This window comes from Pongo pygmaeus, chromosome 7 (genome assembly GCF_028885625.2).
Source record: "Pongo pygmaeus isolate AG05252 chromosome 7, NHGRI_mPonPyg2-v2.0_pri, whole genome shotgun sequence".
NCBI lineage: Eukaryota > Metazoa > Chordata > Mammalia > Primates > Hominidae > Pongo > Pongo pygmaeus.
The window spans coordinates 105715001-105730735 of record NC_072380.2 but is presented as its reverse complement, the minus strand read 5'-3'; the positions used below and the strand labels follow the sequence as shown (position 1 = coordinate 105730735).

The following is a 15735-nucleotide window of genomic DNA, read 5'->3' as shown; positions in this document are numbered from 1 at the left end:
TGAATGGTAGAAAACATTTAGGAGAGTTTGGGGAATTTTTGTTCATGTTATTTTGAAAGAAGGTGGGGTGGACAATATTTTGGACAAACGAGTCAAATCTGTGTGTGTGTGTGCACGAGCAGACGTGCATGTATGGAGGAGCTCACACTAATACATGTGCAACTTCACTAGGGGGAGCTCTTGGCTGGCTCTTCAGCAGCTTGACCATTGTCTGTAGGAGACAATTTTTCTTTGTTTGAAAATTTACAAATCATCAATGAAAATGCCACAGATATGGCAGAAGTTTTGGGGCTAAGTCGCTGGTTCCCAGTTCTGCCTTCAGGTGGGATTGGGAGTGATGATGTGTTTTTCCCCATGGTCCCATTGCCCGGCAATGATTTTTCCCATATCCTCATAATTTAACAGATTTCAGAGCTACTGTAAATATTTCTTTTCACCCAGAGATAGGGCTTCTCTGCAGCCCGTTCCCTCTGAAAGGCTCTCCACTGATGCTTGATGGTTAACAGTGAAAAAGTATACATTTTCAAAAGCCCAGAACTCAGATCAATTAATTAAACGATGATAGACGTATGATTGCCATAAATGATATTGCAATGCTGATTTAAAAATGGAAAACTTTGTGATTACGAATACACTTGATTAAAAGAGTTATTGGGGGAAAATGATCAACTGAAAAGACAGAAAAATTATTTGAAAATCTTTGTAATGTAATCACGTTGGAAAAGAAAAGAGAATATGCCAACTTTAAGAGAATGGTGACACTGGTTTGGACAATTTTAGGTTTTATTGTCCTTATTCTCTAAATGTTCTCTCCCTATCCCTCACTCGGGTGTGTGTGTGTGTGTGTGTGTGTGTGTGTGTGTGTGTATGTCTTTTTAAATTGGAGGAAAAAAATAAAGCAAAGTGCTTCTTTCCCTACCATGTTCCTTTCCTTTTTTCTCCACTCTAATGACATTTGGCAGGCTCGGCTGTGTAATGCTTGACTGGTTTTATTGTTGTCTGTTCCCAGTGGGGAATAGTTGACACTGCTCTCTGTTTTCAATTGATATCCATTTTCAACAATATTGCTTTCTATTAGATTCCTGCACAGTTTGTGCCAAGCAAACTGAATATTTACTGGGCTGACCTCAAAGCCTTCAAATCAACAAACACTAGAATAAGCAAAATATGCATTTTTAAGATCAAATGTTTTCAAATGCTCTTTTCAAAATTATTATTTTTAAATGCACTGTGAGCTGCAGATTAAAGGATATTATATTACTACGTCTGTCAGCCCAATTTTATTTATTTATTTCCTTACATTAAATAATGGGATTAAACATTGAAAGAATAGTTGTATACATTACCTGGGAAAGGTTAAAAGCAATTCAATTTTTTCATATGTAACAATATCTCCTTCTAGGCAATCAAGCATTTTTTTTTGCTTATTACTTTTTAACGTAGGCATAGTTAACAATATTCTATTGAGCAGAGCAACTGAATCTGACAAACCAGAAGACAGGAAACCATTTCAAGGCTTCCTGAGTGTCAGGGGGCTCTGTGTTGGAATTGAGGGGTAAAAGATTGAATTTAGCCATAAAGAAAGCCAAATAGCAAGTGAGTTACATGAGTTTTTCTAACATCTTTTCTTCAATTTGCTAAGCAAAGTTTTCAGAGTCTTAATTGTACACCCTACCTACATCTGGCTGCAGCTGGCACATAGGGAAGAAATATGCCTTATTTTTGGAGATAATCAAGAAAAAGATTAAAAAAGAAAAGGATTGGTTTTATGACGAGCACCTCACGAGCTATTGCAATACAGCCAACTATGTTTAGTTAGTTTAAAAAAGACTTGTCCTTCTTTTACACTAAAGTTGAAACAACCCATAATAGAAAGGATGTGTCTGCATTAAGTTTTTTGGTTAGGTTGGGGTAACTATTGGTAACTCAAGCAAAGAAGCCCGCACAGGGAGGTGGGAGTTGACTCTTACAAGGGCGGTGTTAAGAAATGTTATGGCCAAAATATATGTTTTTGAATGTTATTTAGACCACTAAAGCCACCATGTTACAGAAGATAAAACCATTTTATGAAACTCCAGCGAGTCACAGGGAAAGGGCATGAACCCAGATTTCTATTTTAAAAGGCTCTCCCTCCCTCACTTGTTTCTTTTTTTCTTCCTTTCTTCCATAAATATTTATTGAGTATCCAGATCAGCAACCTCATTTTTTTCAAGGCAGAGACTAATTTCTCTGTTACCATTTCTTGTGCCCACATTACCTGCCAGCTACCTGATGCCAAGCACTGTCCATATGCATCATCGACTCCTCACAACAACCACATCCTCTGAACCTGTTATTTTACCACCTCTCAAAGTATGTGTGTATTGCAGTTGAAACACACTGGAGTCTTTAATGCTCATTTGCCATTTGAGGTCTCTTACCCAGAAAATGTGGCCAAATAGAGATTGCGCAGGCCTGGCAAAGAGTGGCCTCGGACTGATATGCCAGTGGTTCTGGGGAAATCCCTTACTCAGCTTCGTTTTTCACCATCTGTGTTTCAGTTTTTCTATTTGTAAACCAGCCATAATTAAAACTGCCCAGTGTGCCTTTCACAGGCATGTTGGGAGGATTAGCAAGAGGCTGCAAACTTTCCTGAGCTCTTTGACAGAGAGGTGCCATAAGAAATTCAAGGCAGGAGTCTTGCATGCAAGATGTCGGATGCGTTTACATTTAAACCTCAATTTTTCTAAATTAACTATGGCATTCTTTGGCTTGGACACAGAGCACAATTAATCAGATGGGTCTCAATAAAAAATATAATTTTCATGGATTCCAGGAATGCCTGGAAGCTCATGGGCAGTATGGAACTAGCATAATAGATTGGCATGGTGCTGGGTGTCCTGGATGGATGCAACAAATCTGGGTTCCAATCGAACACCGTCACTAACTAGTTGTGTCAACCTTGGCAAGCAACTTACCTCCCTCTGCTTTCCCACTTGCAAAAGCAATGCACTTTCTGACTGCCTCAAAGGATTGTAAAGGGAATAAACTAAGGAATGTGAGAAAATATTTGGAATGACATCACGCATTATTTGTATGTAATATGTGCTATTGGTGGTTTTTGAAAATGGGATGAGATAGTCCCACACTTTTCTCTTTGGCTAATTGCAGTTGCATTAAAAAAGGCATTGCAGATTATTTAAAGAGGAAAGAACTCCACTTTTCTCATCACTCCTTATGTGTCTTTCTTGTCATTAAATATCCTCCTGATTGAGGACTGACACAACTATAAGACAGCTATTTCTCACAGAGCTTTGTCCCCAGAAGTACCCTCAGATGAAAGCTGAGTTTCAACTCTTATGAAAAATGTACATGACATGATCTGAGAGTGTTTTATGAACCCAGTCCAGGAATTTGCAGGTAAAATATGCGGTGTGCTGGCTACACAAATGATTTTCCTTGTGTCCCTCATACCATCTTAACATTCTCACATCTATGACCATCTTTCCCAAGTGGTATCAGGATTCACTTATGCTTTACTTGATTCTTTTCCAAATGTGAATGATTGTTAATCACAGCAGTGAACACACAAATGACAAAAAAAAAGAGAATATACATTTTATTGAGATCTGTTACTTTGGTGAATATAATTTACATTGGATTAGTAAGGTGAAAATTCTATTTTCTCTCCATGAGTTTCAGGCCACCCTTAGAAAGTAGACTTGAAGCCAGGACACATGGGAAGGTTGATGTCTCAAGGTACCTAGGATCGTCTTGGTGATGGATACTGTAGGTGTGAGGGTATAAGTTATTGCAAGGATGTAAGGACAAAAGAAAGGTATTAGGCAAGGAAATAAAGAGTGGAAGAAATCACAGTGTGTTCCCTTAATTCCATTTAGGTAAAATTTAGGTTAAAATGAATCCCTCTACCCTAGAATGGGAGAAAAGACAAAAACGTTAAGAAAAAGGTAGACTAAGATGAAGTGGGCTGGGCGCGGTGGCTCACGCCTGTAATCCCAGCACTTTAGGAGGCTGAGGCAGGCGGATCACGAGGTCAGGAGATCAAGACCATCCTGGCTAACACAGTGAAACCCCATCTCTACTACAAATACAAAAAATTAGCCAGGCGCAGTGGTGGGCACCTGTAGTCCCAGCTACTCGGGAGGCTGAGGCAGGAGAATGGCGTGAACCCAGGAGGCAGAGCTTGCAGTGAGCCGAGATAGTGCCACTGTAGTCCGGCCTGGGAGAAAGAGCGAGACTCCGTCTCAAAAAAAAAAAAAAAAAAAAAAAAAAAAGATGAACGGGAGAAGAGAGAGGCAATTATATCCTGCTCCTCTCCCCTTCCTCCTCATATGCCATGATCTTCCATTATTCCAGTTTGCTAAAGTGTAGGGATGAATCCAAGGCATAGAGGCTTATTTCCATGTCATACCTTGGTGGGGTTTAGAGTCCCAGATATCCACTGAAAATATTCAGGACCTGACAAAGCATCCGCAGCTGGAGTATGGTAGGATGTGATAGAGTGCTTTGGAACCCAGAGAGGGAAGACTAGAGGGTAGAAGTAGCAAGAGATGAAGGCAGTGGGTGTGGAGATGGCATTGGGGGTCTCAGGATGAAGATGGAGACTATAGTGGTGGCAGGGATTAGAGCAGAAGTCAGGCGGGGGAGGAAATTGGCGCAGGAAGAAGGAACATGAAGCTAGCCTGGTGTACTCACTCAGTTGTCGTGCCAACTAAGGTGTCAGAAGATCAGGTACTTCATCTCTAAAAAGAGAGTTTAAAAAAGGGTGACCTTTAGAAAAGTTGGAAGTAACAATTGGGATAGGGTATGTAAAGCATTTTGTCCAAATCATCCAATAATGTGCACACATAAAGCTTGCTTAGGATTGACTGTGAATTTGGTACAATTACAAGAACAACAAGGACAGTCTGAAAGAGTTTTAAGGAGTGAAGTTATGGCACCCCACCCTGTCCTCGGCCATCAGGATTATCTGTGGGCAGCTTGCTGTGCATGTACAGGCTGCTGGATCCATCTCAGCATCCCCTTGGCAGATGCTGGCTGTGCACTGAGGCCCCAGTTAGTGAGGAGAGGGGAACTGTGGCAACCTAACTCATGCAGAAAGCTGCTTAGGAATGGAGGTTTTGAGACCGGACCTCACAACCTTGGCCTCAGGAAGCATTCCAGCAGAGAATACTACCCAGGAAGTGTCTTGAGCAGAAGGAAGCAGACTTTAAAATGTCCTCACAAATGAAGAAAATATCATCAGTTCAGACACAGATTCTTTAAAGGCATAGTTCAGTGTCTGCGGTTGGCTGGATTTTATAAAATGAAGAAAATCAAACCAGAGGCCTGTTTGTGAAGTTGAGGCGTGATTGTATTTTTAGTTTTCTTAACTAAATAAATCCATCAGTTGACAAAGAGCAGAGTGTAGTGGATTAGACAGGGAAGGTATGATTGAAGACGTGAAGGCAGGGTCAACTCGAGACACATTGATCACGGTCTCATTAGGCCTGGAACAGAAACAAAAATGAATTTGAAATGTGAGGATGGGGAGGGGAAGGATAGAACAGGGACCAAAGGGAAATATTGGTATATTTTCCAACAGTGCGATTCATAACACACGGATGATCTCAGACGCAGAGATACAATTCATTGCTTAAATTCCTGACAGACTGAGCCAGGGTAAAGTGTTTCTATCAACCTATCTTTCTCTTTCTCATTGTCTTTCTTAGTAAAGTGCCCTGAAATAAATTTCATAGCATCGAAAAGGGATTCTACTCCTGAGAACTATTTTTAATGTTGTAAGACTGAAAAATATATTCCAAGGAAAGTCCAAGTAAGATGCTGGGAGAGAGACCAGTAAGAGCCCAGGCCATTGTTACTGTTGATAGGTCACTTCTCTGATTTAGATAGTATGAAACATATATTAGCAATAAAAGAGATCTATAAAAGAGCTGATTGCATATTTCATTAAATTGGTAGTGAAGCTGATCATAAAATTTAATATTAGGAGGAAGTGGAATAATTGGAGCAGAATTAAAGTAACTGTTAGTAAAAACTTAAATTTAGTCTTCAAAGCCCCTCACCAGCTGCCCTGCTATCCTGTCCCTCATCGAACTCCTTCATTTCTTTCTTTCTTTTTTTTTTTTTTGAGATGGAGTCTCACTCTGTCACCCAGGCTGGAGTGCAGTGGCACCATCTTGGCTCACTACCTGTGTCTCCCAGGTTCAAGCAATTCTCCTGCCTCAGCCTCCTGAGTAGCTGGGGTTACAGGCATGCACCACCACGCCCAGCTAATTTTTGTATTTTTAGTAGAGACAGAGTTTCACCATGTTGGCCAGGCTGGTCTCGAACTCCTGACCTCGTGATCTGCCCACCTTGGCCTCCCAAAGTCCTGGGATTACAGGCATGAGCCACTGTGCCCAGCCCATTACTTTTCATTTGCTTAAAAAACTGCTATATTCCTCAGGTTAATTTTCCTTCTCTACGTACAGCTTCTTTTCTTTGCCCAGGCTGTTTTCTTCACCTTCCTTCTCCTATCTCTTTTATCCCATTCCGATTACATCCTTCACAAACTGGTGGAAAGCTTTCTTCAGCAGTTTCCCTTGAGTAACCCCTTCTGGGATTCAAGGGAGCCCCAGGATGAACACTTCTCTTTCCCATCTGAGTTCTGATGCATTTGAGAAATCCACAAAAGTAGGACAGATGAAGGTGAAAGGATGATCTTTATTCTGATATGACTGATGCTGGAGAAAGTGGCAAGTGAGATGTGAAATGTATAATCCAGAATCAGAAAGGCGTGTCCAACTCTTCACAGGCAGAGCTGCCCCCAGCAAGAACCTGCCCCTGCCAAACCTAGAGTGGAGTGTGTGTTTTTGGTGAGCAGGTGGCTCCCTCCCAAGAGAAGGAGGAAGTGACAGAGCTATGCAGATCCACTGCCACATCCCAGACTCATCAATTAAGAAGGAGGCTGTGGGTGGAGAGAGGCTAGGAGGGTTATGCAAGTGGGCATCCCCTACATGGAAAAACAAGAAACATCTGGAGTGGGGTAAGTACTATTTCTCCAAATGTACCCCCATTTAAAAATTTTTCTTCAGGGGCTTGTTCTATGATGTCATATTTTCACATACTTTGACTCAGTGGGATTCAGTCAGGGAAGCAGAGACATTATGAGTAATAAGGGATAAGGGGTTTATTACAGATATTAGACCTTCCACAACCATGGAAGGAGCTGGAGATGTGGAGTCTCAGGGGAGGAGCTGAGGATCAGAGAAGAGTCACTACCTGTCCATCCTGAAGCATGAGGATACCTCACAGCCTGAGGAGGAAGTCTGAGAAGCCGGGATGTCAGCTGCCACAATGGGACCATAACTGGGAAGCTGTTGCCCCTGAGTAGCTCCTGTCTCCATGGTTCTGTCATTAAGCTTCTGGTGGTAGACTCAGGGCTGCTGTGATCAGCACTGGCTTGAGCAGTGGCCACCAGCCAAGGAGAAGGACTGGACCAAGGCAGAGGAGAATGAGGACAAACTAGGACCCTCCTGGCACCTCTGATCAGTCTGTCAGCTCATCTGGTGTGAAAAGCATTGAGAGTCATGGATGCTGCTTCTTTTTCATCTCCTTGGCTAACTCTAGCCTGGAATTATATAGGGGAGGGGATTCCAGCAAAAAGTTAAACACATTGATGATAAAACAATGCAATACAGTCAACACCTTGATAACTTGGCATCTGTATATACCTCTTCTAACCATGTTTAACTTCAAAATAAAGATAAAAATCTTGCTTCTGCTTAATGTGATACAATTAAAAACATTCTAACTGACTCCCCAAAAGAGGATTTGAGTCTTCATATGTCAATTTACTCACTGGGGAATGTTCATTCCTCCTCTAGCTCAACATATTCACCCCTTGATATCTTGTAACTTAAATGCTGATATATAATGTTAGCAACTATGGACACATCTTATATCAGATAGTGGGAGAATCAGAGAGGAGAAAAAAGAAAATATATATTTATATCAAAGTAAGAAAGAAATACTAGTAAGTACTACTGTCCTTTTTTCTGCAAGTAGTCACATGGTCTTTGATGGTATTTAGAACTTCGTTCTTCCAGTAGCCATTCCATATCCCTTTGCTCAAGCAAGCACCTCAACTCTTCATGGTTCCTAGCCTGGTGGCAGGAAGGGGACCTAAGCCTTCACTCCTAAAGGTCTGTGCTATCAGCAGCCTCCACCTATACTGGGTTACTGTAGTTTTCTATTTACTTTTATCAAAAAGCATGGGAGTATTAAAAGGCCTCTATCCTCATTGTGCAGTAATGTGGTATAATAAGAAAAGTATTTGGTCTTTGTCCTCAGTTTATGGCACAGAGCTCCTGAAACTCTTGAAATTTCCTGAGTCATAAAGGTGATAGGAACATCTTTTGTTCTCATGTGGTGACACGTCTTGGCAGGCCCCTAGATAGCTGCAGGGTGGGGATTGATTGCCAGATGAACCAACCATGTGATTAGAGGGTTGAAACTTTCAGCCTACCCCCAACCTCTGGGGATGGACAACACAGGGGTTATAGACAGAGATCATCAATGGCCGATGATTTAATCAATTCTGCCTACATAATGAAACCTCTATAAAAACCGCTCAATGACAGTGTTCTGAGAGCTTATGGGCTGATGAACACATCCATGTAAAAGGAGGATGGCACACTCCAACTTTGAGGGATAGAGGTTCCTGCATGCGGAACCCTTTCAGACCTCACCGTATGTACCTCATTTGGTTGTTCATTTGTATCCTTATAATAAACTATAATTGTAAGTATAACATTCTCCTGAGTTTTGTGAGTTGTTCTAGCAAGTTATTGAATCTAGGAGGGGGGCTATGGGAACCTGTGACTTTGCAGCCAAGTTGGACAGATGTGTGGGTAACCTGGGGACCCGGTACTTGTGACTGGAGTTTGAAGTGAAGGAAATTTTGTGGCAGTGTGGAGTTCCTTAAACTTGTGGAGTGTGACAGCTCACTGTGGGTAGTTAGAGACAGAATTGAGAATTGCATTGAATATTAGAACAGAGGAAAAAAACTCTCTAGTGGCAAAACAATTCCTCTCGGTAGAATTAATCACCCCGACCAATGCAGTAACTCTTTCTTCAACTCTTGGTTTTCTGGCATGAAGAGTTCATGTGTCTGCGTGTCCCTCTCATCTTCCAGTTTAATGAAATCATTATCTTTTGGGTGCTTCTGGAAGCATTCCTTTATAACAACAAAACTAAATCAGCAGAGCCCAAAGTTGTGAGGATAGGATGCCAATATTTCACTAGTCAATGATTAGGGGAAATATGAGAGGAGCCATTCTATTTCCATCCCTTGATTCTTAGGTTCTGAATCCTATCCATGTGGAAAATGATACAATATATTAACCACTAATTTGGAACCTCCACTGCATCCTGGAGGATATCACACCCACCCTGCAAAGTATGGGCACCCAGCTGGCACCATCACTGAGTCTTCAAAGGCCCTTCTACATTCTACCAAGCCAGCTGCTTCAGTGAGATGAGGACCACGGCAAGCCCAGTAAATTTCATGAGCATAAGCCCATGACCCTCTTTACTTATTTCCTTGGTTGATAGCAATACTGTGTAAAGCACTGTGATTGCAAATGAGGCATTCTGTGTTCACGATGGTGGTTTCTGAATAAGTATTATGGGAGTGGAAGGCAGATCCATATCCAGAATAAGGGTCTGTTCCAGAGAGAGCAGAGTGTTGCCTTTCTGTGACATGGACGTGGACTAATGTAATCAACCTGGCAGGTTTCCCAGGAAATGCACCATATCAGGGACTCAATGTTGGTCTTTTTGCTGACTGGTTGCATATTTGGCAATGATTATAACCAGAGAAGCCAAGTCAGTGTGTGGTTGGGCCCAATACAAATTGTTGACCCATAGAACTATGAGAAAATAAGTGTTTAAGCCACTAATTTTTGATGTAGTTTGTTGGGTGGCAAAAGCTAACTAAAACAGAAATCAGTACTTAGAAGGGGGATGCTGCCATAACAGAAACCTAAAACATGTGACACTGGTTTTGGAGCAGAACAATTGGAAAAATATTGCATGTGGTCACTTGGAAGATAGAACATTTGTCTAATAAACTTGTGGATCTAGTTAAGAAAATTTCCAGGCATATTGTTAATAATGTATAGGCCGAAGGAGATGAACTAAAGAAAGAACTGTTTCATTTGCAAACAGAAAGTAGAAGCAAGATAGAGGGCTCAGGACTTTCTAAATTAGAAAATAAACTTGTTTTTCATTTCAGTCTCTCCAGTTTGCAAAAGATTCTTCTAAAATCTAATTAAGGGAGTGACTTTAAGACTCTTGTAAAGACCTCAGAAGGATTTGTGGTTGTTCCTAGTATATTATCTCAACTCAACAAAATAACTTCTAAAGATCTTGAGGGCATTAACTCACAACATCCTGATATACTGCCTGAAGAAGAAAGAATGCTGCATTAAAAAGAATTGTGTGTGTTTCATTTGTCTATTGAAATGGATGACTCCCTGATACATAGAAAACCCACAAGGTATTGAAGGGGGCTATATAAGCTTGCATTAAGAGACTAAGACAAAATTTCTTAGGGCAGGAAGTAGGATGAGGAAAGCTATTCATCTGTAAACAAGGGCTATTTCTGACGGTCATATGCACATGACTGTATTCCTGAATTGCTGTGGACCAATGCCTCCTATGTGCTCCCCAATTCTCCTTTTTGAATGGGGTGTCTATTATGGTTATCCTCTTGTCATCTCACCATTGTATGTTGGGTATGGGAGAGGATGGAGACAAACTTGTCTGTTTGGTTCACAGATTTCTGGATTAAGAGGAGTCACATGCAAGGAGCTGTAATAGAAGGTCCTCATCCACACCTGGACCAAATGCACTTCCTGAGATCCTGGACTTTCAGTTTGATGATACAATTGGATGAGACTTTTGGGCGGTCTTGGGATGGGGTGAATTTACCTGGCATATGGGAGAAATAGAAATAATTATAGCTAATGGGTGACTGTAGTAGATTAAATATGGCCACCTATTCTTTACAGCTTGACCCATTAAAAGGAGGGTGTAGGTTTCTCCATTCTTTGAATTATAGCTGCCTCATGACTTGGTTTGACCAACAGAATGTGGCAGAAGTGATGACATTCAAGCTGTGAACCTAAGCCACTAGAGGCCTTGCAGCCTCTGCCCTTGTCCACTCTGTGAATAAGCCAGCCCACTTCTTCCAATGAGGAGAAAGATCCAGCCACTCCAGATTTACTAGCTGTCCCAGCGGAGGCACCAGATATAGGAGTGAGCTCAGTAGACACTATGTAGGATAAAGATGAGACGTCTAAGCTGAGCCCAACCCAAATTGCCAACCACAGAATCATAATTGAATACATGATTATTTTAAGCTATAAAATTTTGGGTGGTTTGTTACCTAGCAAAATCTAGTTAAGACTCACCTACATTTGCACATCTTTCATATATAGGTCTTCTATCTCTCTACTAAGATTGTAAAAACCTTGAGGGAGGTGACCAAATTTTATAATTTTTGTGACTTCTGCAACACTTAGCACAGGACTGGGTACAGAACATTGCTTTATGAATGCTTTTGGTGTGCCTAAGGTTCTCCTTCCACTGTTTGAAAATACAGAGTTTGAAAAGTAAAAGAATGTCAGAAGAAAAAGTTTATGTTAGCTTGGGCTTATCATAGTATCTTGTTTACCTTCACCCTTCCCTGAATTTTTTTTAACTAGGAAAGAAGTTTGGTCTTCAGGATCAGAGATAACCAGATTCAAAAATTTTTTTTCTCTGTTAGACTCTCAGTGGGTGGTAAATAAGTGCCCATTGCCCAGGCTCAGTGGCTCATGCCTGTAATCCCAGCATTTGGAAAGCTTAGGCAGGCAGATCACTTGAGGCCAGGAGTTTGAGACCAGCCTGGCCAATATGGTGAAACCTTGTCTTTACTAAAAATACAAAAAAATTAGCTGGGCATGGTAGCTCATGCCTGTAATCCCAGCTACCCAGGAGGCTGAGGCCCGAATCGTTTGAACCCAGGAGGCTGAGGTTTCAGTGAGCCAAGATTGCACTACTGCACTCCAGCATGGGCAACAGAGTGAGACTCCATCTCGAAAAAAAAAAAAAAGGGCCTATTACTTAAAAAAGTAAAAATTATTAATAATACACTATTGTTATATAAACATAATAGTAGTAATAATAGATGAAGTGAGAGCCAAAAGTTTTTTGAAGAGGGGAGTATTGGCTCCAATTCTGAATCTTTTAGCCAGTGCCGATGTCCATCACTGCATCTAATAACCAAATAACTAAAATAACCAGGTAAGTCAAAAGCACACCAGTGAGAGAACAATGGCCTAGAATCATCTTGCTTCCTTCCTGATCTGATTCTGCTCTGCTCCTATTTTCTCCCAGATCCTGATCTCTGGCTTCATTTCCCATTTGCAACTGACTCCCTCCCTTTGAACTTCGCATTGCTACTAAGTTTTCCTGGCTTGGACAATTAGTAATCTGTACAGATACTGGCTTAGACTCACGTTTTGGATCTTTCAGTCAGAGTTGCCTTAGATGGGATACCCTGCCCTAATTCAGCTCCTCAAAGACTGGCCATCTATCCCAGATTTCTCCCAGTGAAGAGGAGTTCAGACTGCCAGTAGTTTTCACAGACAAAGTAATGGGGTAATGGTGAGGAGGGAATGAGACAGAACAGGGAGAGAACAGGAAGGCCCTAATCTCGTCTGTCATCTATAGACAGGGCACCACCTGGTTTACCTAGGACCTCAGAAAAATCCTCCCATGAGAAAATTCTTGATGCTGGAATGGTATGTAATCAGAGGAAGACTCTTTGTTTTATTTATTTATTTATTTTTATTATTATTTTTAAGATAGAGTCTCACTCTGTCACCCAGGCTGGAGTGCAGTGATGTGATCTCAGCTCACTGCAACCTCCTCCTCCCAGGTTCAAGCAATTCTCCTGCCTCAGCCTCTCCAGTAGCTGGGACTACAGGAATGTGCTACCACACCCAGCTAATTTTTGTATTTTTATTAGAGACAGAGTTTCACCATGTTGGCCAGGTTGATCTTGAACTCCTGACCTCAGGTGATCCACCCGCCTCGGCCTCCCAAAGTTCTGGCACTACAGGTGTGAGCCACCGCACCCGGCCGGACTCTTCCTTTTAAATCTACTTTCTAACTCCTCCCCAAGGGCTGTTCAAGCTCTGAAGGAAAACATGTCCCCTCCAGGTCTCTCTTGTTTATTGTGTGAGGGGGGCCCTCCAGTGATGCTGCAAGAGTGAGCTGATGGGTGGGTGATTTTATGCATTTCTTGTGCTGTTGGGTCTAAGAGGTAGTTGGTTCAAATCAAGGCTGACCAACCAGACAAAAGGAAAGAAAATATTTTGATATTTAAACACTAGGAATGTAATAATTTCCTTGTGAAATTATTATATGACATATATAATGTATACTGTATAGATTTGGACTTGCTGGAATTTAGAGAGGAGGTTCTCAGGCCGTGTACAGATGGAGCAGCAAGTGTCTGCAGAGCTGTGTTGAGGGCACCTGCACCCACACCCACACCCAGCAGACAGCTCTGCTTCAATCTGCTTAAATGTGAGTGATGTATAAAAGGATGCTGCAAAAGGATTCTGCTGGCCTGGAGAATCCAGTGTAAGGATTTAGATATTAAGTTCACATCCTCTTCATTTTTCAAGCCTAGTACGAGAGCTCATTATAAGAACTTGCTCAGTAAATGTTTGTTGACCAACTGCCTGAATATATCTCCACATTTTATAATGACAATAGGGTTGCTTTAAAGGCCATGGAATGACTTTTAATTTTGCAATAAAGTTGGAATGTGACTTGTTCCCTTTATGTTTCTTTGAAGAGGCACACATGAATCTCTGAAGTGATAGTTACTAAACATGTGGGTGGGCAAAGTTAGCAAATGACAATACTGCCTTTCTATGTATGAGGCCTCATTAATACTTCAACATTCATCTAAAGAGAGAAGGGTGTGTGTCCCATCAATTCCCTTGCCTCTCGTTATGTTTGTGCTTGATTACTGCAGGTGTGCAAAAGCCTTTTCCGTGTGAAGCCACATGCCTCTGTCTAGGAGCTTGGGGTTTGGGAGTACATTTATCAAATGCATGCCAGCTCCTGCAAACTCCCTGAGAAAATTGTAGAACACCTGCATACTAATGGTTTTTATTGTTGGAATTATTTTATTGCACAATCAAAAACCTACAATCGTACCATAGAAACATACTACATGACTCCAAGTACAGAAACAGGCTGTGAACTTCACTGCTGACACTTTATTTCTTGTAATTAAACTTTTACTTTTATTTCACCTATTTTATCCCATAAACAGGGAAAGAAAATAAAACATATGGAGTAAACTGCAGGATATTGTGGTTTATTCCATGTTTTGGTATTTTTAGCTGCTCCCAATGAGCCTACAGTTCTGAAGTTTGTATCTGAAGTGTATTAAAAAATAAATTCATTAGCTAAGGAATATTAAAAAGTTGGCTATATATTTAGGTAGGAATCTTCTTTATTTTCTTGTTTTGCAGGAAGCAACAGCCCACAATTGCCTGCATTTTCTTTTCTCTTCAAAACCACTTCTGCTCCAAAGACCATGAACCTGAACTGAAGAAACGACTCCTTCCTGCTGGCGTGAGATAATTCAGTCTCCATGATGTCTTAATCCTGGGCCTCCCTTAATTGACTTCTCACTGTGCTGAACTGTGGCTGCTAGGAGTTGCAATGTGGATCGCAATTTACAAGGCACTGGAATCGTTTCTCGTCTTCAAATTAGTCCTGAGCTGTACTGGAGAAAGAAAAAAAGGGGCCTTTACCCTTCTTGCTGTCTTGCCACCACAAGTGAGACTTTCTTACCATCTCAGAATGGATGGTTGCCTTTTAACAATTTAGTTAGGGACAGAAAGGAAAAAGAGTTAGGGCTGCCAATACTTCATCAATTTTGTCTTAATAAAGTTGCCTCATATGGCCTATCTTGTTCGGGGGAATGAAGAACTCCTAATGGTTTTAGGCTTTCATGAGGGGATAGTCATTATTTTGAAACCCTGTTTTGTGGGAAATCCAAGATAGAACAAGGGTCACTGCTTTTGTTTTCTCCATGGATATATATAGGATATATTTATTAATTAAGAAGTTTCTAGTTCTAAGCAGCAGGAAAAAAAAGGAGTTATTTCTTTTATGGCCTTCTATAGCTACTTAACATCTATTTCTACTTCTCCTCCCTAATTTCTTCCTTTCCATCTTGGAGCCCTCAGTTAGAAAGCCATGGTATACACACACACATTCCCACCAGTTGGTATAGGCACTCTGTTAGACCTTGGGGATAAATGTTGTGTCCAGAGTTGGTTCCTTCCAGTGGGTTCGTGGTCTCACTGACTTCAAGAATGAAGCCGCAGACCTTTGCGGTGAGTGTTACAGCTCTTAAATGTGGCAGGAACCCAAAGAGTGAGCAGCAGCAAGATTTATTGTGAAGAGCGAAAGAACAAAGCTTCCACAGTGGGGAAGGGGACCCAAGTGGGTTGCCGCTGCTGGCTGGGGTGGCCACCCAAATTTCTTCCTTTCCATCTTGGAGCCCTAAGTTAGAAAGCCATGGTACACACACACACGTTCCCACCAGTTGGTATAGGCACTCTGCTAGACCCTGGGGGTAAATGTGATATGGTTAGCATCCTCAGAGGGAAG

At 41.4% G+C, this 15735-nt stretch overlaps 1 long non-coding RNA gene across 1 annotated transcript in view; it reads left to right on the top strand.

The window, feature by feature from the left end:
• The window catches only part of LOC129043050 (uncharacterized), a 142785-nt gene extending 127746 nt beyond the window's left edge, over positions 1–15039 (top strand). Inside the window, exon 3 of the long non-coding RNA XR_008504277.1 lies at positions 14586–15039. This is a non-coding gene — a long non-coding RNA (uncharacterized LOC129043050). The remainder of the gene's footprint in view (positions 1–14585) is intronic.
• Positions 15040–15735: the final 696 nt, after the last annotated feature.